The following is a 16636-nucleotide window of genomic DNA, read 5'->3' on the forward strand; positions in this document are numbered from 1 at the left end:
TTTGTCTATATCCATGTACAGATTAGCAGCAAAGTCCTTAAAAATGCAGGCTCTGTGCATTTTTCTTTGACAGGAAGGAGAAAAGAAATCTGGGGGTGCTGAAGAGTGGTCAAAAGGATAGGTTCTTATGTCAGTCAGGACTGGTGTTAGATTCTCTCACCAATGTCTATTAACTATTTGATCTTCAATGAATTAATTAGCCTCTCTGTATCTCTCTGAAATGGAAATACAAAGCATGGTTGTGAAGGTGAAATGAGAAAATGTACATTAGTAGTACATGCATTAAGCAGTGAGCATTCAGTGAATAGTGGCTATCGACACAACTGTTAATCTAATAACCATAATAGTTATAATGCAGAGTAGAAGGGAAGAGCTATAAGAAAAGAGAGGAAAATAGAGATGACAATCTAGGCCTGAGAGACCTCACTGATCTCATTAATAGAAAGATTTGCAAGTTTCTTACAAAATATTTCTATTTCATTAATATAAATTCATAGTAACAAAAATATTAACCACAGAGCTTGAAGTTCCAAAGATTTGAGGCTTCCTCTTATATATTCCTCTTGCTTGATATCTTTCCAATATTTTTCTTCATCCTTCTGCTACTGGGTAGGGAAGGAGTTGTTTAATATCGATATCAATAACTTTTTTTTTTTAACTTTTGATTCTGCCTAGAGATGATGGCTTTCCTAACCTGAGTGGGAAAGTCTAGGAGTGTGTCAGGAGCCCTGCGCCAGTTGTAAAGAAGGCTCAGATGTTGAGAATCGATATGTTTATTGAAGATGAGAGGGTCATTTGTATGGAGGCCACAGGAAGAGAGGAAAAGCAACACGAGGTGGATTTGGTAGAATTGGACCAAAGGAGCTTGGTACCATACCAGGAGATCTAAGGAAACAGTGTAGGACTCAAGGATGGGATAAGGACACGATTGACATCATGACTCCTTATCACAGAAGGAAGTCTGACAGGGGAAGAATAAAGAAATTTTGCTCTAGTCTCAAAGGGCTAGAAATCATTAGCTTGAGGGATAATAGTATGCACACTGTTACATCTACGGTATCTTCAAATTCTGTCCTTGGTTCTTTCTTCATTTCATTTGCTTTCAATACTGAGGACACCCAAATCAAAACCCTGGCACCTCTCTAGGATAGTTGTTCTCCAAGGATGCTCTCCAGACCAGCATCTTCAACACGGTCTGGGAACATGATAGAAATGCAAATTACTGGGCCCCAGTTCAGAGTGAGAAACTCTGGAGGTGAGATCCTGGAATCTGTGTTTTCTATAAGCACTCTTGGGGATTCAGATGCGAACTAAAGTTTAAGAGCCATTGTTATAGACTGTATCCCAAATGTTCGCTGTGCTCTAAGTCTTACTCATCTCTCCCTCCCCACTCCTGCTAACACACCCAGTTCCACTGCTTTTACGTAGTGTCTCCTCCTTAAGGTCAGTTGCTCAAGCCAGAAATTTGGACTTGTTCTCTTCTCCTTGCCCGCCCCTCGTATCAAATCACCAATCATTCAATCACCAACTAGCTCTTAAATCTATCTTCTCTCTCTCCTCACAGACCACCATCAACTCAGCCTGCACCATTGAAATGTCTTCTTGATGAATCACCATTTTGTGCCAGGCTTTCCGTCAGGCCAGAGTCAGCAAACTACCAACTGCAGGATAAATCCAGACTACGGCTTGTTTTTATAAATAAGGTTTTATTAGAATATAGACATGCTCATTCATTTGCATATTTCCTGTGGCTTCTTTTGCACTATGACAGAGTTGAGTAAATTGCAACAGAGGCTGCATGGTCTGCAAGTCTAAAATATTTGCTATCTGGCCCTTTTCTGAAAAGGCCAGCCAACCCCTGTGCTAGACACTGAGCAGGCATGGAGAGAAAGATGGATGTCATATACGTCCTCATGGAATTTACAGTCCAGCAGAGAAAACCAGAAGATAAAGTGAGCTATCTAGTTATGCAGGTCAGGAGCATCTGACCTAGCCTAGAGGGAGCCAGGAAGGCTTTCCAGGGACTAAGTGAAGTGAAGCCGAGTTTCAAAGAACATGTGGAAATTCATCAGACAAGGAAGAAAGGAGAAAAGTGATGCAATCAGAGGAAATAACTTCATTTATTTATTTAATACAATTTCTCTTAGTACTTGGCGTGGTCCTCAGGACATTCTGGCTTTCAATGTAGTTGACTGTCCAATAATCATTTCATAAAGTCCCTTGATTCTCAGTCTGTAGAACAGGAACCTTCAGATCACTCCTTCCAGGTGCTTCCCCAAAGCACAGTGAGTCCTACTTCTAGAAGTGATTAGACATGACACAGGGCAGCAGTGGGAACAGCTCTTTTGAGCATGTGAGGCACTCCATATTAAGACGCTCAACAAATTTCTTCCTGAAAGGCCAATAGACACTTTGGGAGTTGCCGTAAGTAGTGACTATCAGATTGCATTTTACATCTGCTAACAAGTGACCTGGATAGAGGACTACTGGTGTAACAATTTTGCCCAAGGCTCTATGGCAAAATGTTTATGCCCCGCTGGTTTTTTCAAGGTGAATTGCATGCAAGATCTGAAATGATTTTGGTTATGTGTTCCTCTTTTCCCACTGAAAATTCTTTTCCTTTCTGTAGAGCCACTTAAGGAAAACATTTAAAAAATTTCACAAACTCAAGAAAATATATCTGAAATAATTATAGAGGCATTTATTTCCTCTGCTTTTTTCCCTCTTTTAATCACATGATACTAAATTAAAAAAAAATCTTTCCTCCCTTCACCCAAGATGGGCACTTTAGAACCACTTTTCCTCTCTCCTCTAGGAGAAAAGAAGGTGTAAAAATGGGGGTCCAGGCCACCACTGCTGAGAGCTGAGACTCCAACAATTTGTGGCCAGAGCCATTTCTCTTCTCTTATTGCTGTAACCTTATCTGCTTTTACTGCTGCCCCACCATCTCAGGTAAAACACATATCCCATTTCTCCTTTCTGCCTACAAAGCCATGCTAGAATAATTGCACCTGTTTTGTAGCTGGCACTGATCCTTTTTGGCATGAAAAATGGAAACCCTGGGACGGTTAAAGCGCTGTCTACATTTCCAGCATCTCACTGGGTGCCCTCCTCCAGCTAATAACTTGCTCCTCTCCAAATGGAACATTTTCACGTCAGGCAGGGATGTCTTCGGATGGCTGTTTTAGAGGTAGGAGTAGTGAGGGGATCTGAGACACTTCTTAATTTCCCCCTCCTTTCCAACTTTTGGCATTCCTTATGAATCAGATCATTGACTGCTCACTGCTCTGTCTCCGGCATAGCCTGCTTCCCTTATCACCAGAGTTGCTTTCAATCTTGTTGTAGATCTCTCTGGCCTTGAGGAAACTCCCTTTCTTGAAAGTCAATGCTTGAAGGAGATTAGGACTATTTATTTTGTAAGGCACTCCCTTCAAAGCCTCTGGTGGCTTTACTCTCTTGACTGATGCAAACCTCAACTAATTCTCTTGATCCAGATAATCCACTCGCTTCAATATTCATCAAATGGCAAAATGAAAAGCTTTTAAGAAAGAGAATAAATGTGCTGGCTTAAAATCACATAGAATTCTAGTCTTCGTAAAATTGTGAAAGAAATTAGGAGGAAATCAGGGTTGTGAATCTTGTTTCCAATGAGAGAACTTGAAAGCAGATAAAATTCATGAGACCACAGCAAATGTTTTGTATCTTTTGAATTGCTTTAGCAGGTGTTTGCATCACAAACTTTTGATGAGGGAAAAGAAATGTGTTTTCCTCTCTGATAAGATCACCATAAGACAAACTCCCCTGATCCGAGCTCCCACTTCTTCCCTTTATATGTGTGCACTATCTCTCTATTTGATTCCTAAATTAAATTCACCAGACATTTCATGTGCTGTGACCACACACAGGACACTAACAAATATACAGTATCTACAACAAAGAGAAAAAGCTTGACCTGAAGAAGCTTCCAGTATTATAGCAAGGACTAATGGTATTGTTCTGAGTTAGAGCCAGGAAACTAGGGGAAGCTAAGAGATTCGAAGTCAGTCTTTTCCCTAATTCAATCATTCCTATAGCCTCAGGAGAAAGAAAACACAGTAAGGAAAGGGATGTTTTTGAAGTGGTGACATTTCAAACTCCAGTCCCAAACTTATAGAATGAATAGTTAAGCAAATTGATTATAAAATTCTTACAATTGCTGCCAGGATACCACCAAGATATATTAAGTATTTTCCAAACATATTAAACATGTAGTACAGTAATTCTTTCACACTGAAGAATTCTGTCCAAGAAAGTGAAATAAAATAAAACAAAGTCTCAGTTTTCTTTATAGATGGCACTATGTGATGGTTAGGTATCAACTGACTTTGTATTCACCAAAAAAGGTCTGGTATTTTGAGCAAGAGAAAACGAGAAGAAAGGACCATTCAGTCGGGAGCTCGCAGGTTTCTTTCCCAGGTTTCCTCCATATTTTATGAATGGGCTGTTTTAGGCAAGTGGAATAAAATGGTGAGGATCATTGTAAGAAAGCAAACAGGAGAGCCGTACCCCACACTGTACTGACCTGAATTGTCAAACACAAAAACTGTCATTTGAAGCTTAGTCCATGCAAACAAAAGGAGCAGACCACGGGCCAATCACACTGCCTGTAAGACCTGATGTGGATCACTGGGGATGCTACAGAGCGGTTTTGGGTGTACGCGGGGATGGGAATTCCCGGTCAGACAGTTGGAATGACTGTATCTGTGTGCCCTGTTATTTGATAGCTCCGTAATGAAACAGTGAATGTGCTGAGTCATAAAATGATAAGGATCGTCTCTGCAAGGCTTGGCCTGGGAAAGGTCTCTTCCACAGGAAGAAGCCTGTTCAGCACTGGTTGGAGACAAAACCTCACCGGGAGCATTGGGTCCTCTTGGTGGGCACGATCCAAAAATGGTTGAATAAAGGAGGGAGGGGAAGCCGATTTCTTCTGGGCTAAACATTTCTTAACCACATCAACAGCAAAGTACTGACATTTCTCCAAACCCTAATCCACAAAATAAGTGAGTGTGTTACAGCAACCTCTCATCATCCATTCCTGGGGAAAAAAACAATTCTTGACCTGCCTTGCTTCCCCCTACAAAGATTACAAGGCACTCTGATCAAGAATTTTACCTGCTCCAAAAAATAAGGGAAAATCAAGGTAAAACTTTTGCCTCATCTTTGAGTAGCCAGGTAGGTGGTTGACATTAGGGGGAGACGGCTTTGACGTAAGTTCTAGTTTCTATGCATCTGTGGGCGTTGGGCACCGTCTGAAAGCTGTGCTCTGAATGATCACGTGAAGTGCTGCCAGTGTCCTGGGTGCTGGCCATGTGCAGATTATGGGGCTTTTAGGGAAATGTTTTCCTCCTGAATTTGAATTTAAATTCTACTGAGCTCAAGGATCAATGCTGTTCTTAGGAGACTGTGTTTTGAAATGGTCCACCTATAGCTCATGCTGATGGATAGACTTTAGAGAGGACCAGATTTGGGGGGACCAAACCTAAACAGGTTGCTGTCGTGGATGGGAATGTAGAAAGATCACCTTCCTTCCTAGCAATTTGCGATGTTGTTTCAGGCTAAATAACTTTTAGACTTTGTGTGGAGGGTTTCATTAGGCATCCTTTTCTCTGATTTTGGAAACAATCCTATATTAAGAATAATTATTTCCAGACTTAAATACATTTTAGCAAGTCTGGTGCACCTGAAAACCTTTTATATATTTAATTTTGAGGAGGGAATTCTCTTTACGTCATCATTCTAATTTCACCTTAAATATTACTTGTACAGGACAGGCTCCCCTACACCCAGAGGATGGGGTTCTTCTCTTAAAACCTCATGCTTTTCTTTCATAGCACGTGCCACAGTTTGTAATATGTGTTTGTAACTGTATAATTAATCCAGAAGCATAGTTTGCTCACTTTTGGCTCCCCAGCACTTATTTCAATGCCCGATACATAGTTGGAACTCGTTAAATATTTGTCAAATAAGTGATAAACGCCTCAGGGGGAGGGGTGGTGGTCAGAGTGGTGGAGAAGAGCTCGAGATGGGAGGAAGTGGGCCGACACGGGCAGAACTTTCTCCTCCCCCAATATATTACAGGAAGGCTACTCTTGAAAGAAGAAGGACCATGTCTGGACACTGAATAGAAACTTTGAAGTAATTTTTCTTCTTCATGAATTTTTAGTATGTTATAAGTAAGTGGGATCTGATCTTAAATTAGACTCTTTTTCCAACTGAGAGCTCAGGAAATTAAGTTTTTTTTCAGGGTGCCATCAACTTATATTCAAGTAATTAATTCTTGAGGATAAAAGGACTGTTAGATTTGTAAAACGTAGCTTCATTGTGCCTTAATACTTTCATTAGCATCTTGTTTTGCTTATTAACTTACCGTTTTTAATAAGTTATAACTTGCATTGTACTTAAGGATAATAAAATAACTCAAATGAGGTAATGCACATGAAATGGCAACACCCCACAAAACACTATGCACGCAAGCTATTTTAAAATTATTTTAGAATTGAGAATTTCACTAAGTACCTTGGCCACCCCCAGTGCAGAGTTGTTGAGCAAATTGAGGAGCAAGATCTTTTCTTATTCAATTACGGTTTATCTTTGTACATGCCTAGAACCATGTTGCAACACGGTTATTGATAAAATTTTCCTGAATAAGTAAATGGAAGAATAGATCCCTAGCCTTTCCTAGAATAAATTAAACTTGGGAAGCTTTATTTTAATGTTAATGTGTCAAGAAAAAATAAATCTTACAGCTTGAAACAAACTGTAATTTTGAGGGTAGTAATATTTCCAGAAATCATGAGGCTATCATTTGTTCCATCGCCTGAAAAACTAGACTGATGTATTACCTTGAATATAATAGTAGAGGTAAAGAAAAAATAAAGAAATAGGAAGGGATGGTTCCAAATTTTTTTGTTTTTGGGGGGATGATTAGCCCTGAGCTAACTACTGCCAATCCTCCTCTTTATGCTGAGGAAGACTGGCCCTGAGCTAACATCCATGCCCGTCTTTCTCTACTTTATATGTGGGACGCCTACCACAGCATGGCTTCTGCCAAGTGGTGCCATGTCCACACCCGGGATCAAAACCAGTGAGCCCTGCGCCACCGAGAACTGGAACATGTGCACTTAACCGCTGGTCCACCGGGCCAGCCCTGGTTCCAGATTTTGAGGCATCTGACATTTATACAATGTGGGGGTCTGTTTTGTCAGAAACATAATTTTAAAAATTACAGCTATAGCTTTAGGTACAAGTCTGTGGGTGCGCTCATGCAAGAGAGGGACCTGAAGCATAAACTTTATCAACTTCAGACCACATCTGCCTCTGGTACCCCGACCTGAGAATCATCCACACTTGGATCTTTTGGTCACTGTGCAACTCAAGCAACAATTGCTACAACCTTCAACAGTGGCTCTGAAGGATTTGAAAGCTGAATGACACCATAAAAGTATTTAAATATGTTTTTAGCAAACAATAATAATGTGAGAATAAAAATACCTTCTTAACTCTTAGGACGAACAAATGACCTACCTGAGAATACACAGCAAACTTGATTTCAAAACCTCGAGGATTCACAGGTTGAGAGAACAGATATAATCCATTTAGCCCCACTTAACTGATCATTTTCTGCAGCAGTTAAAGTGGGAATAGAAAAATTCTGCCCAATTTCACACTGTGTGCACAGTGATTTAGTACCTAGCAACTTTTAGTCACACCCTGGTTTCCTATCTTCCTTCCAGGAATGTTCGTTTTTATTCTCCATGTCAAGAATCTATATAGCTATCTCTACTAGCCTGCACAATGCAAAGAGAATACAATCTTCCAGCTTCGCTCATATCCTCCGATCTTTTTCTTTTTAATTGAGAATTAAACTCTTAAATGCATAAAGAGGCAGCCTCCTTCTGTTGAGAGACCTGGAAGTTCCTTGCAAGCATGGGCAGCTGATAATTGAACAAATAAGGTGATTAGAAAGCAGTAAGCTCAATATATGGTGCCCTTTTTATTTTATTATTTATTTCTATAATTTTGATTCCATATGATCAGTGAAGGATGATGCGCTCATTCAACCTGAAATTAAATTATGAGAGCACTTTATTTTTTAATAAAATACACACTCAAACCCCCATTACTTCTGACAAAAGTTATGCACATGAACCCACACTATATTTTATTCCACAGTTACGAAGGAAAGTTAGTGGGCCTAAAACTGTGGTAGTTGATAGGGGCGTTATTCATCTAAAAAGATATTAAGGTTCACATATTTTTGTGTCACATGGAGAGAGCAAGATGCTCAAATTAATGGAGATACCTGTAATCTTTTCTTTAGTAACATGGAAAATACCCTGCCAAACTTGTACGTTCTTTAGTATGGTGTCCTGGGTGCTCTGCAGAAGTGAAATGAATTGGTTTAACACTTTTGAATTTATCTTATTTTGACTGCATATCACTTCAAATGATAAGCTAGTTTACTGAGCTAGTCATTGGACTATAAATTACTGTGTAAGCCAATTAGCTGTCACCCTAAAACCAGCTGGCCTTGGGTCTACCTGTTGCCTTTTAAAAATAAGAAAAGGTGAGCTTCTCCCCCTCAATGCCTCAGAAATTTGGTTGAGTGAAAATGGTGAGGTGATAACTCTGGGTTATGATGTATTTATAGGAAACTGTTTTCAAGACAAAGTTGAAGAGATTCATATTGAAATCCAAACATAGGTCCAAAATCTCAGAAATATTACTGTAAAATATTTATTTTGCAAGATTAAATAACTACTGCATTAATCTCTGTCATGTTTTTTACCTCAAACGATTCAACATTTTAAATCTGTGTTTGGGACATAATGATTGAAGTCATGCCATTTTCTAAACTGTGTTTGGTAAAACATTTTTCCTTGAAGAATGCTGGTAGGTAGACACCTAGTAAAGATCGCGTGATCTAAGTAGCTGTGATGGTCCTGATTATCCCCCTCTCCCAGAGACTCAGTGCACTTTGGCTATTGAAGGCTTTGAGAAGTCGTGGAACAGAGAAGTACTAGGCTGAAGAAAACTGTTCCCCAAATTTATTTAAATAAAGATGTTTATATGGCTTCTGAATAAGATCTGGTAGAACAGTGTCAAGAGGGACATCAGCTTGGGAAATGCTGAATCAGTAATTTCATGGAGACCGTGAGGATCTGTACTATTAGGCACTGTGGTACTTTAGAAAGCTCTAAAAAGCATCTTCTAATGAACTCAGCAGTGCTCAGGCAATCTGTCTCATTAGCATAAATTATTATTCATTCACATACACATGTCCGAGATTTGGAGCAATATAAAAATTTGTCAAATATGAAAGCTGGGCATGGGCTCCATTACTTACAAAAGCTATCTCTTTAGATTTAGACATAGATTTGCAGAATCTCTGAATTGGATAGTATTCTAGAAGTTATCTAGACGAGAGTTATACTAACCATGTGTTTTATAAAACAAAAAATAGATGCTTGAGAAGTGCTTTCACTATTAACATTTGTGGACATCATATGAAACTCAGTGACATTTAGTTTCTTGAGATTTTACAATGAAATGATGTATTACAAAAGAATCATTGTTACCTGTCAGACATTACTTCTATCTCTGCTGTTAAAGAGAAGCAACACTTACAAAGGGTCTAGTCTTTGGGGAGATATGTCTATATGGGGTTACCTAAGCCTTTTAAAATAACAAGACTTTATTTTTTTCACTTCTATCAGTATAACTACAAGCATCAAAGATAAGTATTTCAAAGGAGAATCATAATATATAGTAAAAATGGTTGAGTTAGTAAATACCCTAAATTTATCAATTGAGTTGGCTGAAAGCTTAAAACCATGAAGAAGCACTATTCTATTTTTACTCTTCTTAGTCAAATCTCCATGTTGGATTTTATTTTGGACTTTTCTGTACCCCAAACATAGTCGTAACTAAATGTTGAAGAGCATTTTAAGCTCAATGGTTTCTAAGCTCCCTCCCATCCTGAAATGATATGATTCTTGCTACAGTACATGGCAAGAACATATGGTTAGTTGGCTCAGCTGTCCAGAGAACTTTGGATTGAAATCCTGTGTTTCCTGTTTAGCTACATTGTGTTTTACAGACACAGACTGTACCCATACTCTCAACCAATGTTTGTGCCAGTACATGGGGTAATGTGTGAGAATATGAACAACTCTGGGAAAAATCATCTTTCCCCTGGATAAACAAGGGCAAACTCAACCCCTTCCCAGTGATCATATAAAGAATCTTTGTGTAAAAGGGTAACATATCACCATTGATACAGTTACTACCATTTATGTTAAAACAAATACACCTTCAAAGGATGCAACATGTGGACAATGGCATTTCTACTCTATAAGACACTTAAACTCATTGTTTGTGTTTTGTTTTGTTTGGTTTTGGGGTTTTTTGAGGAAGATTAGCCCTGAGCTAACATCCGTTGCCAATCCTCCCCTTCCAGTCATCCCCTTTTTGCTGAGCTAACATCCGTTCCCATCTTCCTCTACTTTATATCTGGGACGCCTGCCACAGCATGGCTTGATGAGTGGTGCGTAGGTCCATATTAGCATCCGAATCAGTGAACCCCAGGCGCCAAAGCCGAGTGCGCGAACTTAACTACTGCGCCACTGGGCGGGCCGCTAAACTCCTTTTTTTTTTTTTAGCAAGCCTGAGATCCTTGGAAAGAAGGAGAAATGAGCGTCAAAGCAGGACTGCTGTTTATGCAAGAGAATCCTCTGTTTTGAGTGGATAAGAGTCCGGCGTTTAATGAAGACTGAAACACTAATGCGTTCATTTATAGTTAGATTTAGCGACAATCATGTAGACAGGGCTTCATGTTATCTGTGCCATTTAGCTCCAATTCAGATATAAAAATACACTTCTGGTGTTAGAGACCCAGGTGTTGGTGCTAGGGCATCTCTCTGAAATGCTAGCAGAGTTTCCTCTTCAGCAGGCTGTGTAGGTCCCTTCTGCGGCTCCTCAGGCATGAGTGTCATTCACTTAACTCCTCAGTAGAATAAGTCATATATTGACTTATCAGCTTGAAGGAGACTGCCAGCTACATGCTATACAGTCACAAGACATTGTAGTTCAGATTAGAAAGCCGACATGGAACCCTGCTGCCTCAGCTACGTGCAATCAGATATGTCATAAGAGACAAAAATTTTTCCAATGGCATCAAGAAAGCCACATGCTGTTGGCTAAGTAACCAGCCCATAGACTGCTAAAAACTAAACACATGATTTCTTACCAAAATGAAGGGTTACAAAGCAATGCTAATTTCTAGAGTGAAACCTAGGTTCCTTCATAACAGAAGAAAATTAGAGAATATTTCCAGAATGGAGGGACTACAACATATTTTGAAGGGTACACTCCTAAGTTATCAAATGCAAATCTAGAACAAATCAAAAATTATTTTGAAAAAAGTTTCAACAGGGATATCCACAATGAATCATGGTCAACTAAATTAAAGAGGTGGTGGTGATGTGGGGAAAACCAATGTAAAATCAGGCAAATAGAGGAATGGAGTATATCTAAGCTAAAGCACAGCTTGGAAAAAGTAAATTGCCCAATGGCTAGTACTGGTTTATGTAGGCGTGTTATCTAAAAGGTGACATCTAGGGAGGGAACTACCAAACTGTGTAGGAAATTATCATGGCCAGTAAACAAAGCATAACACAAGCATGGGGAAAATGACATTTTATCTGCATATCTATGCATAGCAAGCAAGGACATTTAGCTATAGCAAATTTAAGCGTGCAGCAGGCATGATGAAGTGTTATAGCATAGATGGCCTTGATGCAACAGTAGACATTTTCTTGGGAGAGATACTAGACAGTAACAAATACTTTAACCAGGTCTGGAAAAAAGAGGTAAACTTTTTAAATAATCCTAATTAAATGTTACTTATATATATCAATAAGATTATATGTTTCCTTCTGCCAAAATAAAGAATCCTGGCTTTCCCTAAATAATGATCTTGAAACAGATTTGGAAAATATTACCATATAATCAATATATTTTTTGACGCATTTCTAATATGGTTGGTCAAATGTAGGCTGAAATTTAGACCAGAACAAAATGACAAAATGGCCATAATTGCTTTCAACGTAATTATAAAACTGAAAAAAAAATCAAGCAATTATAGAATCTCTTCTCTAAAATTGCTTGTTTTTTTTTTTTTTAAATAAAAAGAACTAACAAAACCAAACTCTTCAGCTCATACCAAATCTGATTCATTTGATTCCTGGTGAGTTCAGACCCGGTGGCTGCTATTTCAAGCCTCATTTCTCTTTGACCTCAAATAGTAAAGTTGAAGCCAGCCAGTTTCCTTGTTGCATTCAGCCTTGTTGCATTGTCTGCCAGTTCATAAGGCTTTATGTTTGCATCAAAAATGTTATAGGAGGAAAACCACAAAGAAGTCACAAATCTGGGCAATTTTCCCTGTTTTAAACAGATTTCAAAATTGTTGCAAAAGTTGCCAACCACTGGACATATTTGATAGCAGAAAATAACCCAAACACTGAAAATCTCTGTCCCTATTTTGTTAACTCCTTATAACAAGAAACTGCTGCGCTGGACATCTGGTCCCCCCGACTCCCACCCCTCTATCTGTCCATCCAGCACCTCTTCCAATTCCTTCTGTGTGACAGGCTTTCTTAAACTTCTTAGAGTCTAAAAGGAAAAGAGACACATAAAGAAACACTGGAGTATAACATACCCAAGCCTAGCTTCCTCCACTGTGTGGCAGCCATCATTAGGAGAACTGGCTCCTTCCTTAGGCAAAGTGGGCCTCTCCTAAGCAGCATGATCAGAGTAGGTCACAAAGGCTTGCTCAACTTTAGATTTCCCAATCAAACTGCCTGTTCTGGGAGCTCCTTGCTGTCCGAAGAGGGAGAATAGTTCCGCCATTAGGGTCATTTCTATTTGGCCATCAAGACTGAGCACAGGAATTACCTCCTGCGGAAGCTCTCTCTTACCTGCTCTGCCACTCCATTACCATTGTGGTTTAGCTTGATTTTCGTCCTTCCCATAGCAACTGTGCTTACCTCTAACTTAGCATTTCCTTCACAGTGCTGTAATTGTCTGATAAAAGAAATATCTCCCCTTTAGATCTATAAACCTATTACCTATTTATCTCTCCCCTTTATGGGAGCCTTCCGGACAGGAATTTTGCCTTTCATTTCAGTTTCCCAATACCCAGCAAAATATCTGGCACAGAAGGAGGCTCAAGTAATACATATTGAATGAATTTATTAGAAAATAGAGCCCCCAGTTGAGAATCACTGATCTAAAGGATTCAACAAGTATTTCTTGAACACGTATTATGTTCTAAGCACCAGACACAGAGATAAAGGAGAAATAAAGATCCATGTCCTTGTAGAACTATCCTCCAAGAGAGAAGACAAATAGCAAAGGAATGACAAATTGTGATAACAATGGTTAAAAAATAAAGAGAATAATCAAGTCAAGACTGATGGGGGGAGGGCTGTTTTAGATTATGAAGGCTTCTCTGAGTAGGTGACATTTGAGCTGAGACCTGAAGGATGAGATGGAACTAGTCAAGTGAACAGAAAGGAGAAAATGGTCCAGGCAGAAGGGACAGTTAGTGTAAAGATGAGTAAGACCTTGAAGTGTTGCAGGCATAGGAAGGAGGCTGTTGTGCCTGGAACACTGTGAATGAGGGATGAATAGTAAGAGATGAGATTTATGACGTAGGCAGTGCCAGATCACAAAGGGCTTTTAAAGCAAAGCTAGGACTTGGGACTTTATTCTACAAGCAATGGAAAGCCTTTGTAGGGTTTTAAGCAGGATAGTGACATAAGCCATTATTTATTTTAAATGCATAATACCTTCATCAGAGATGCAAAAAACAGGTCGAAGGTAATAAGAGAGGAATCAGGAAAAACAATTAGACAAGGATGAGGTTCAAAACATTTAACAACTTCTACAACCTTTAACACCTATCAATCGGAGAAGTCACCAGCCGATCAGAATAGATACTGACCACTAAGCCATGATAAGTGAACATAAGCTGAATAGTTGGTTAGGCTTGTGACACGCAGTGAGAGATAGTGGTGGCAGGAAGTAGGTGGGTAGCATAAGGATGAAGAGAAGCGAATTGATACGAAAGATGTTTTGGAGGTATAACTGAAAGCACTTACAGATAGATCGGATGTAAAGAGCTCTTAGACAAGGGAGAGATCTTTTGTAAATCGAATTGAAACGTTTGGCTTGAGCAATCAATGATATGGATGTCTTTCCATTTTAATAAAGAACAGTCAAAAGTTCTGTTTCAAACCTGATAAATTTAGATCTCTTTATGCCATTCAAATGAGTATGTTAAGTAAGCGACTGAACTTCCACATTTTAGCTGAGGGTAGTGGTAAGTCTGGAGATGTATATCTAAGAGTAATCAGTATTTAGTCAAGTTTATGGATAATCTCACTTTGAGAGAGAGTAAAGCAAAGAAGCTCAGAGAAAATAGACCAATGAGGACAACTGGAACGAACTCCTTGAGGACAGGAATTTAGCAAGAGAAAACACCCTGGTTAAACTTCATCTGTCTCAACTTTCCCAGAATTTGGTCCTGCCAGAATATGTGGGCAACAAAGTGACCTAAGGTCTCCATTCATGTTGGCACTTTGCAAATTGGCTGTGAATTTTATTCCAGATCTAAAATAAATATGTTAACTCATCAATATGGTGCATTATTGAAATATACGGGTGTGACGAATATTTTATAAGTATTTATTTAACCCTAGATGCTTTTACTTCAAGGACAAAATAAATGCTGGATCATCAGCATAACACGTGTACTTGATCAAGATGCTTTGGCTATTTCAATTTTTTGTGAAATTCACAAATGAAGACCATTGTTAATAGGTCTTTCTGAATATGTGATAATTCAAAATATTTCAGCTCATTAGCCTCCTTTTTACCTCCCAGCCCATACATCCATGCACAAAGACATAAACACACATATACAAACACATAAAGAAACATGCACACACTGTCTAATTATCAGTAAGTAGATGGCGTAGGGATTCTAATTCAGAATTACATGTCAAATACTTATATTCTAATACACATTCTTTAAAACACACATCCAATTACATCTGCTTATGCAATAGCATCATGGCCTATTGTCTTACTTATTTTGATGTAAAATTGTGCAATTATTTGTAAATGCTAACATGTTCAGGAATCTAGTTAGCACAAAGAGATCTTGGTTTTCTGAGTATAAGTCTATACATTCACTGCTTTTTAAAACATGCATCAATTTTCTGAATATCATATGATTTGACTGTTAATGTATATAACACACATGATGAGAACAATGCCTACCAAATGCTTTGAAGAACTCAGTACAATTAGATAAAAAGGAGTTCAAGCTTCATGGAAAGAAAAGACTAATTAAACTGTAGCAGCAGCTGTGTGCATGTGGGTCACATTGCACATATCAGAACAGAGAAGTTAGCAAGGTTCAACTTTAAGGAGAGTGGCATTTTTCATTGTGGTCCATGCATAATTAAAAAAATATGAATCTTAAAAACAAAAGTTAAATGCAACATCATTTCTCTAATTTCAAGTGGCAACAAGGGAGTCATACGAAATGAATGTTTAGCCAGCAGACAATAAAAGACTTTACCTGGGAAATTTCTACAGTGTCTTTGTTTAATGCTTTAACACATCCACATCAATCACATTTAGTGAGGCTGTTGCTCTTAGAAATAGTCCTGACATAAGCTTTGTTTAACCATGACTTAAATATTCAATTCTTGCCACTTAATTAATTGATTTCTCTTTTTCTCTTATTTACATATTTAATTAATTCCTTAGTTATCATCCTTCACCCTCACTCCTCCAATAGAATCATAGAAAGCACAAGTTCTTTAGCTCCTGAAGGCTGATATGTCTTTCAATTGCCGATTGGATTTTAAAATTTTATATATCACTATGGGTAGTATTTCACTACCACAAAGGTAGCTGTAACACCTCAACAAAGTTAGGAGATATCATACATCTAACAAATACCGTATTTCAAAATCAATTGTTTGGGTTAGCTATTAGCCAGATTTTTTTCCCTTCTGTTTTGTAACTAAAGTCTACTGTTAGACTACATTCTACATTCGTATGAAGGCTGCATTTATTTGTCCAATCAGCATTTGTTATGAATTTACTTATCCTAAAAACACTATAGCATACTGTTAGGAGTGAAAACTTCGTAGTTTGGAATATCAGCTTTGCCACTTACCGGTTGTTTAACTCTAGGCATGTTACATAACTTCTCTCTGCTTCCAGTTTATTCATTTGTAAAATTGGTCTAATAGCATCTGAGGATTACTGTGATTTAAGATACATTAAGCATTTAGAGTATCTGGCACATAGTAGGCTCTTAATATTATATATTGCTTTCATTTTAATTATTATTATTAAGCTGTGTTTGTGTATCTTACATTAAGTGCTAGGGATACACTGAGGAAAAAGCAGTCCTACACTGAAGATCTTTTCAGGCTGGCTGGGGAAATGTGTGAATGACACAGATAATTTCAAAATAATGTGTTCTTGGTGGGGGTAAGTCTAGGTTTTGGAACAT

General features: G+C 38.5%; 1 protein-coding gene across 44 annotated transcripts in view; it reads right to left on the bottom strand.

Annotated features, from left to right (window-relative positions):
* PTPRD (protein tyrosine phosphatase receptor type D) overlaps window positions 1-16636 on the bottom strand; it is a 2083106-nt gene that overhangs the window by 708289 nt on the left and 1358181 nt on the right. The gene's annotated exons all lie outside the window — the stretch shown is intronic.

The sequence above is a fragment of the Equus caballus genome, chromosome 23, assembly GCF_041296265.1.
Source record: "Equus caballus isolate H_3958 breed thoroughbred chromosome 23, TB-T2T, whole genome shotgun sequence".
NCBI classification, from domain to species: Eukaryota; Metazoa; Chordata; class Mammalia; order Perissodactyla; family Equidae; genus Equus; species Equus caballus.